The following is a 9821-nucleotide window of genomic DNA, read 5'->3' as shown; positions in this document are numbered from 1 at the left end:
ATAATCCTGCGTTTAATCTGTTGTTAGCCTAGTAACAGGGATAATCCCTTATTGCAGTGTTTCCCTCTCAACCAAGCGTCTATAGTTACAACACAACAAGGGAACATCCGATCGTACGTCACATACAGACGTAAAGTTACATTCTTCAAAAATATGATTAGTACTACCAGCCCCATGCCTTTTTGAATGTATCATAAATCAAGGGTCTATGGTTACAATTAAACACATTTATCAATAGAACATACATGTAGTATGTCACATGAAGACGTAATATTACTGTCTTCCAGAAAATCATTATCTCAAGTTTATAGTCTTTGCTAGCACGCAAGCCTCCTTCAAAGTGTCTAGGGTTACAAATAAACGCATATAAATTATAATAATAAATATTGTCTTCTTCCAGGAAATCAATATGACACTTTTTTTTAGTCTCTATGAACCTTAATTTATACAAAATGTGTTTAATTGTAACCATAGACCCTTGATTTATGATACATTTAAAAAGGCATGCGGGCTGGTAGAGACTAATTATACTAATCATATTTTTGAAGAATGTAACTTTACGTCTGTATGTGACGTACGATCGGATGTTCCATTGTTGTGTTGTAACTATAGACGCTTGGTCTGTGCACCTTAAAGAAGGCCTGCGGGCCGAAAATTTGGATTTAAAAAGATGCGACATTCTGGCTTGGTTTTGAACTTTTTATTGTGTTGTTTAAATAAGCTTTTTAAGTTTTATAAAGTGTTCCAGCCTTCATTGTGTGGAGTGGTGCAGAGGAAAAAGAGTTTCTTGAATCATATATATATATATATATAGATATAGATATATAGATATAGATAGATATATATATATATATATATATATATATGTGAGTGTGTGTGTGTGTGTGTCTGTGGGTGTGTGTGCGTGTGTGTGTGTGTTGGTTCGTGGGTGTGTCTGTTGGTTTGAGTGTGTTTGTGTTTCTGTGTGTGTGTGTGTGTGTGTGTGTGTGTGTGTGTGTGTGTGTGTGTGTGTGTGTGTGTGTGTGTTTATGTGTCTGTAAGCCTATATGTGACTCATGTCTATATAAACATGCGTACATCTGTCTGTCTCGATGAGATCTTGGGTGTTGATTCAGATATAACTCGGGGTACAGGCTGACCTGAGTTTTAATGCACGTTGCTGCCAGTGTATGCACCGCTTTACGTCGTTCTGTGTTTGTGTGTGTGTAAGTGTAGGTGTGTGTGTGTGTCTGTCTGTGTGTGTGTGTGTGTGTGTGTGTGTGTGTGTCTGTCTGTAAATGCGTGTGTGTGTGTGTGTGTGTGTGTGTGTGTGTGTGTGTGTGTGTGTGTGTGTGTGTGTGTGTGTGTGTGTGACTCCCTCTCTCTCTAGCTCGCCCTCTGTCTGTCTGTGCATGCGTACATCTATCTGACAAAGACACTTCTCTGGGATATAATCATTGTATATACAGATAAAACCAGGAAGCGAAAAAAATGGATCATCCAATGTTTAATGCAAACGGACCGGCCGAAATATTAATATCAACACAGCTGTCAACTAGTCACCGGCATATCCATTTTTATCATCTTCTTTCATAATATACAGGGTGGGCCATAAAAAGTGTCCACATTTAATTTGTTAATATTTTTTCTGTAAAGTGATATTTTCTTTTCTGTTTCAGATAGAATTTGAGACAAGCATCTTAGAATTCTTTTAAAGCATGAATGGATCGCATTCCAGTACAGGAAAGGACCAAAATCGTTGAACTTTACTTTTCTACCAATTCTATGGTTCTCGCCCAGCGCGCTTTTCGGAGAGAGTTCCCTGGCACACACTGTCCATGTGCGAGAACTGTGAAGCGCCTCGTGGATAAATTCAGGAACACTGGTAGTCTCGCAGATAACAATAAAGGACATAGTGGTCGACCATTTTCTGCTAGAAGTCCACCTAACATTGAAGCAGTAAGGGACCGTTTGCAGGAATCCCCACGAAAATCAACAAGGCGGCTGTCACAGGAAGTCGGTATCTCGAGGACATCTGTACGAAGGATCATACACAAAGACTTGGGATTGTTTCTGTACAAGATACAAATTCTCCAACAACAAACTGATGCAAACAAAAGAGAAAGGTTAGAATTCAGTCAAAGCATTTCTGAAAGAATTGAAAACAACCCAGGAGTTCTCGACCTCATTTTCTTCAGCGATGAAGCCCATTTTCATTTGAGTGGACATGTCAACAAACAAAACATGAGATTTTGGGCACCTAATCAGCCCCATGAACACATTCAGCCACCACTGAGCCGCGAAAAAGTAACAGTGTGGTGCGCAATTGGCACAGTTCTCGCACATGGACAGTGTGTGCCAGGGAACTCTCTCCAAAAAGCGCTCTGGGCGAGAACCACAGAATTGGTAGAAAAGTAAAGTTCAACGATTTTGGTCCTTTCCTGTACTGGAATGCGATCCATTCAGGCTTTAAAAGAATTCTAAGATGCTTGTCTAAAATTCTATCTGAAACAGAAAAGAAAATGTCACTTTAACTGAAAAATATTAACAAATTAAATGTGGACACTTTTTATGGCCCACCCTGTAGATCTGAGACCATCTCAGATACTGGGTAACAGAAGTGGGACACAAGTTTTAAAAAAAAAATGTGTGCAGAAAAACTGATGAAATGGTTTATATAATAAAGAACAGTTCGAAAACGCGTTCCACAAATAGTTTTGGTTTAAAAAAAAAATTAATAATAATTTGGTTTTTTAATTGCAGATTGACGGAATTTCTGTCAGACTTATTTTCAGATTGACGGGCTAGTTTCACCCATGTACTATTCAATGACATTTATTGAGGGTAGCAAGCAATGAATCGAACACGCATCCGATTGTGCAAATGAACTTACTTTACAACTTCAAGTGCTCTTTTACGGTTTTAGAGCTCTATGATTTTTGCCTCAGCTTTCAAGAAAGATGCGTGGGGTCTCTGTGTCCCGCTTTTCAGCGCCATTTTGACACCTATTTCCAAAGTTTCTACGTCTATCATAAAATAATGATTTACTTTGCACATAATCAAATGTCATTTTTAAATACTAGAATGTATATACAGTGATCCCACACTGCCTATTTTAGACACCAGAAAGCGTGATTGAAGTAAATTGCAAAATTACAGAGGCACCTCAACAATTTGCGGGTGTTACCCAGTTACCCAGATATGCGACTCAATATCCGAAGCTCTGCGCTCGAAATCTTAGCTACGGCATTCCAGATGGCGAGGCGCAAATTATTTCTCTGTCTGCGGCCGGCCGATGAGTCGCCGGCTGATGAGTAGCCGAGGGTGTCAAAACTTCTCTTCGACATGTCGCCGGCATGTTTCTGCGACAGTTCCCACCCGAGCTCACTGTAGGCAGCCGCTTCGTCCAGATCACCGCTCTGAAACATTCAAAGTAGAAGTCATTATAATATTAATAATAATAATAATAATAATAATTAAGTAGATGTGTACTGCCGGGCAGTACATACCCCAAGCGAAGTCGTCCATCTGTGTGTACATGATTCTCTCTCTCTCTCTCTCTCTCTCTCTCTCTCTGTCTTAAAATGTGTCATCGATGACGTGTTTTCATACTTGCTAATGCGGCAGGCTAATCATGACGTCAAATTGAAACTTCTTGAAGTCTCTCAGAAAGGGACATGAAAACCATGTGGGGGTTACTGGTTTGGGCTGAAAAAAAACCCAACTCCACCTAAAATTCAAGCGCCTATGGGGCTGAATTATGCAGCATAAATTGTGAAACATCAGGATATCTCACACTTTCAATTCTGCCATCATGTCAAATCTGACAACAAACCTACCCACAAAATGTCATAAATATCGGTGTAGAATTGAGACTTAACGGTTTTTAACTGCCAAAAATAAGTTTTTTTGACTGGAATAGTTTGTCTTGAAATTCAGTTTGGGACAACGGAGCCACCCACTAAATTTCAAAAAGATAGGTGAAAATTTAAATGTAACGGTTTTCAACTGCCAAAATTATGTTTTTCTTCTGGAAAAGTATGGAGTGAAAATCAGTTGGGGACAACGAACCTACCCACAAAATTTCATAAATATCGATGAAGAATTGAGGTTTAACGGTTTTTAACTGCCAAAAATAAGGTTTTTTGTCTGGAAAAGTATGTCTTAAAATTCAGTTTGGGACAACGGACCCACCCACTAAATTTCATAAAGATAGGTGAAGAATTGAAATTTACCGTTTTTTAACTGCCAAAATTATGTCTTTCTTCTGGAAAAGTATAGAGTGAAAATCAATTGGGGACAACGAACCTACCCACAAAATTTCATAAATATCGGTGAAGAATTGAATTTTAACGGTTTTTAACTGCCAAAATTATGTTTTTCTTCTGGAAAAGTATGGAGTGAAAATAAGTTGGGGACAACAAACCTACCTTTAAAATTTCATAAGAATCAGTGAAGAAATAGGATTTAACGATTTTTTAACGGCCTTTAAATCATTGGTGATGTCATCATAACCCAGTCGTTGTAGTTGTCGTCGTAGTTGTTGGTGTTGTTGTTGTCATGTTCGTTGTCGTGATTGTTGTTGTTCTCGTGTTGTTGTTTTTGTTGTTGTTGTTGTTGTTGTTGTTGTTGTTGTTGTTGTCGTCGTCGTCGTCGATGTCATTTGTTGTTGTTGTTGTTATCGTCGTCGTCGTCGTCATCGTCGTCGTTGTCAGAGGTTATTTCTAAAGATTTCATTGATAGTCTTTGTTCTCGTCACCAAGACTTGCTAAGAACAAGCTTGGAACAGCAAGAGTTCCAAGAACAAGATTAGAACAACTCATTACATCATTACCAGTACGTCATTTGTATTTAGAACACACTTTAGAAAAAAACTCTTCAGCTACAAACCAGTCACCCTCACATGGCGGAGGTGTTTGTCTAAACCACTTACTGAAATGTTTTGAGGTTTAATGACCATACACATGTTGAACCGGTGAGTGTCTTCCGCTGCTTAATTCGCAAATAACTATTTTATTAAAGTCCGCTTGAAACGCTCAAAGATGAAATTCCATGTTAAAAAGTGACAAAAGTTTCACATTTTCCCGTTGTAACAGCTTCCGATGATATTATATGAAAATTCTGATCCTCTGAGAGGATTCCCCGAAACAAAATCAGTTTGTACGCCTAATTTTAATAGAATTGTCCAAACAGTGTCGCTAATATTGTGCTAAAAGATGAATTCTAGAACAATGTCCAGACAGACACCACTTGGCCAAAAAATTTTCAGTGCTGGGAGATGAAAAAAAAAACTACCTCGCTACGCGCGGGCTTTGCCCGCGCTCCGCTTGGATAATAATAATTAAGTAGATGTGTACTGCCGGGCAGTACATACCCCAAGCGAAGTCGTCCATCTGTGTGTACATGATTCTCTCTCTCTCTCTCTCTCTCTCTCTCTCTCTCTCTCTCTCTCTCTCTCTCTCTCTCTCTCTCTCTCTCTCTTAAAATGTGTCATCGATGACGTGTTTTCATACTTGCTAATGCGGCAGGCTAATCATGACGTCAAATTGAAACTTCTTGAAGTCTCTCAGAAAGGGACATGAAAACCATGTGGGGGTTACTGGTTTGGGCTGAAAAAAAAACCAACTCCACCTAAAATTCAAGCGCCTATGGGGCTGAATTATGCAGCATAAATTGTGAAACATCAGGATATCTCACACTTTCAATTCTGCCATCATGTCAAATCTGACAACAAACCTACCCACAAAATGTCATAAATATCGCTGTAGAATTGAGACTTAACGGTTTTTAACTGCCAAAAATAAGTTTTTTTGACTGGAATAGTTTGTCTTGAAATTCAGTTTGGGACAACGGACCCACCCACTAAATTTCATAAAGATAGGTGAAAATTTAAATGTAACGGTTTTTAACTGCCAAAATTATGTTTTTCTTCTGGAAAAGTATGGAGTGAAAATCAGTTGGGGACAACGAACCTACCCACAAAATTTCATAAAAATATCGATGAAGAATTGAGATTTAACGGTTTTTAACTGCCAAAAATAAGGTTTTTTGTCTGGAAAAGTATGTCTTAAAATTCAGTTTGGGACAACGGACCCACCCACTAAATTTCATAAAGATAGGTGAAGAATTGAAATTTAACGTTTTTTAACTGCCAAAATTATGTCTTTCTTCTGGAAAAGTATAGAGTGAAAATCAGTTGGGGACAACGAACCTACCCACAAAATTTCATAAATATCGGTGAAGAATTGAAATTTAACGGTTTTTAACTGCCAAAATTATGTTTTTCTTCTGGAAAAGTATGGAGTGAAAATAAGTTGGGGACAACAAACCAACCTTTAAAATTTCATAAGAATCAGTGAAGAAATAGGATTTAACGATTTTTTAACGGCCTTTAAATCATTGGTGATGTCATCATAACCCAGTCGTTGTAGTTGTCGTCGTAGTTGTTGGTGTTGTTGTTGTCATGTTCGTTGTCGTGATTGTTGTTGTTCTCGTGTTGTTGTTTTTGTTGTTGTTGTTGTTGTTGTTGTTGTTGTTGTTGTCGTCGTCGTCGTCGATGTCATTTGTTGTTGTTGTTGTTATCGTCGTCGTCGTCGTCATCGTCGTCGTTGTCAGAGGTTATTTCTAAAGATTTCATTGATAGTCTTTGTTCTCGTCACCAAGACTTGCTAAGAACAAGCTTGGAACAGCAAGAGTTCCAAGAACAAGATTAGAACAACTCATTACATCATTACCAGTACGTCATTTGTATTTAGAACACACTTTAGAAAAAAACTCTTCAGCTACAAACCAGTCACCCTCCCATGGCGGAGGTGTTTGTCTAAACCACTTACTGAAATGTTTTGAGGTTTAATGACCATACACATGTTGAACCGGTGAGTGTCTTCCGCTGCATAATTCGCAAATAACTATTTTATTAAAGTCCGCTTGAAACGCTCAAAGATGAAATTCCATGTTAAAAAGTGACAAAAGTTTCACATTTTCCCGTTGTAACAGCTTCCGATGATATATGAAAATTCTGATCCTCTGAGAGGATTCCCCGAAACAAAATCAGTTTGTACGCCTAATTTTAATAGAATTGTCCAAACAGTGTCGCTAATATTGTGCTAAAAGATGAATTCTAGAACAATGTCCAGACAGACACCACTTGGCCAAAAAATGTTCAGTGCTGGGAGATGAAAAAAAAAACTACCTCGCTACGCGCGGGCTTCGCCCGCGCTCCGCTTGGATAATAATAATTGTCAGTAAGTACTGTTGTCACATGACTGATGTGAACCAGTTGATTGGCTAATGGCGATGCGCTAAAACTGTTAGCGCACTCTTGGAGTGCGCTAACTTTTCCACAGAGCGTATTCTTGCGCCCTTTGCCTAAGCAAGACTGTGCTCTCATCCTCAGAATTAATTAATGACATGTAGCTTATATTCTCCACAATACCAAATGACCATAAATTCCCTGCTTCTCAATTAAAGCAGAAGTGGTTTTTTTTCTGACAGATTGCATGTGCCTGTGCCAGTGCCAGTGATCTAAAAAAATAGAAGCCGCTGTGTTTCATCTAATTTTCGCCGACTTGCATAGATTCTTCTCATATGCCGTGTTAGTGGCATGTAGCTTATCATCCACAATTACCAAATGATGAGTTAGTATACAATTCCCAGCGGCTAACAGAAAACACAAGTGTTATTCCGATAACGTACCAGCTAGACCAGTTTGGAAGACTGACTCGATCGACTCTGTAGCAGACAACACAGAAATACGACTACATCAGTTAAGTAAATGAATGGTTTCAGAATTATTATTTCAAAGCAAGAACAATCGTAATCGAAAACGTGTAAGGCTCAGAACGTTCTTACCATATATAAGATTTATTAGCAGCCTGCCTCATGCGTACAGACTCAGTGCAGACTGCAGTCGTTCCATTGCCCAGGTTGGCAGGTTGCCTAGCAGACAACATTAACCCCGCTCAGCAAATTAACATGTTGGGCAAATGTGAACGAAAAAACGATGGGGATATAATACGTGTAGGGTTCAGAGCATTCTTACCGTTCATATTTAGTATCAGACTCCCCGATGAGTGAAGATAGAACACGAGAAATATGCCACATTTGTTTTGAAAATGTGCGAACCGTCGAGTCCCGCTTTGAGTCAATTCAAGGGGAGTCACTCCGCATAGTCAATCCGTCGAAGCTCGACTGGAGGTTTCGAATCGCAAATAATGAAGAGCCTTTCTCCGAGTTCAAATGAGGTCTCTCTGAAAGATCATCACTGTTCAGATTAACGCTACACTGGAATTTACCAACAGAAATTAAAATGCGTGTGACAAAAGCACGACACACTTGAGACACCCCACACAAAAGTAGATCTTTACTGTGCACGACCTGACCACACAGTTATGCCTATTCAAATGCGCATTGCAAAATGTGCGTTTGGAATCTTCTTTTTTCTATGGCGGTACTGACAATATCGTTATTGAAACAATCCCAGTGCACTAAGGGATTTATAGAGCAAATCTCGAAAATAATTATTGAACTCAGCGCTATGCGCTTCGTTCAATAATGAATTTTCTCGATTTGCTCTATAAATCCCTTAGTGCACTGGGATGTCTCAATAACTTAAATAATAATAAGGGTATTTATATGGCGCAAATCATAATAAAGTTCCAAGCGCCTTACAATTAATGTTCATTCTAATAATCTTCATTACAGCAACAATACACATTTAACTGACAAATTCGGAAGCAGATTGACAGTTAATGTTCCAAAATCAAGAATCAAGTAACAAGAAAGGTCCGTTTTTGGAACGTTTAATCAATAACCAAGCGAAACCTTCACTGGCACGCTGATCGAGCGGTCTTTGCAGTGGACGAACAACGAATGGCAATGAGATCAAACTGGTCAGAGATCAATCACGCTTTTAATCTTTGGTATGTGTCCCCTTGGCATGTTTTCATTTTTCTTTTTCATTTTCATAACTTTATTGTCCCATCGCTGTGAAATTCGGGTCGCTTCCTCGACAGTGGAAAGCTAGCAGCAACAGAGTCACGCTGCCCAGGTGGGTGCGTGTTCAGGTGTAATCAGCCACCTGTACGTATGGCAGAATGACCGAGGTCTTTTACGTGTCACAGTGGTGAGTCCGTATCCCATATCCCGTATAAAATTTCATCTCCCACGGCATCACTGCAGAGCGCCTAGAACTGTACCCACGGAATATGCGCGATATAAGCTTCATTGATTGATTGATTGATTGATTAAAAGCCTGACCAGGTAAGAGATGGTTAGCAAATTCGTGTACACGGGGACGACTCTGCCTGAAATCAAATACGACAAAGTGACGTTGTTAACCCGTGATTTGTAAAATGTAAAAACATTTTACAAATTACGTCGAACCTAAAACCGCGATTTGTAAAAATGTTTAAAAAATCGCATTCCACAAAGTAGTAGCCTACATGCCTTTTATCCCAGCAAAGCTGGAGGTATCCCACGAACGCTATACTGTAATCGACTTGAGAAATGTTCATACCGATAATAGGGGAAGGGCCCCTAATATGGACCACTTTTTGTTTATTGCTGATAACTAGCTTGTTTTCGTGCAAAGAAGTTTCATTTTGTGTTTGGTAGTCCTTCTTTCTTAGGTGAACCGTTAGGCCTAATTAGAGTAAAATAGCTTTGATACACATTCAGCAAAAATTAAATACAGAAAAAATCACAAAGGGTCCATATTAGGAGCCTGGGCGCCTAATATGAACCAGTGAAGCGGCCTTCACGAATCACTGTAAAAAGCCCCCTATATTTCAAAATAACATGATACAAATTAGTGTACAAGTCAGCCTAATTAAAATATGCTC

General features: G+C 39.0%; 1 long non-coding RNA gene across 1 annotated transcript in view; it reads right to left on the bottom strand.

Moving 5' to 3' along the window:
• Nucleotides 1–1469: 1469 nt before the first annotated feature.
• LOC138978237 (uncharacterized) overlaps nucleotides 1470–9821 on the bottom strand; it is a 32049-nt gene continuing 23697 nt past the window's right edge. The window contains exon 3 of the long non-coding RNA XR_011459609.1: nucleotides 1470–3398. This is a non-coding gene — a long non-coding RNA (uncharacterized lncRNA). The remainder of the gene's footprint in view (nucleotides 3399–9821) is intronic.

The sequence above is a fragment of the Littorina saxatilis genome, linkage group LG10 (assembly GCF_037325665.1).
Source record: "Littorina saxatilis isolate snail1 linkage group LG10, US_GU_Lsax_2.0, whole genome shotgun sequence".
Classification (NCBI taxonomy): domain Eukaryota; kingdom Metazoa; phylum Mollusca; class Gastropoda; order Littorinimorpha; family Littorinidae; genus Littorina; species Littorina saxatilis.
Note: the sequence above shows the minus strand (reverse complement) of the source record. Positions and strands in the feature narration are given on the sequence as shown.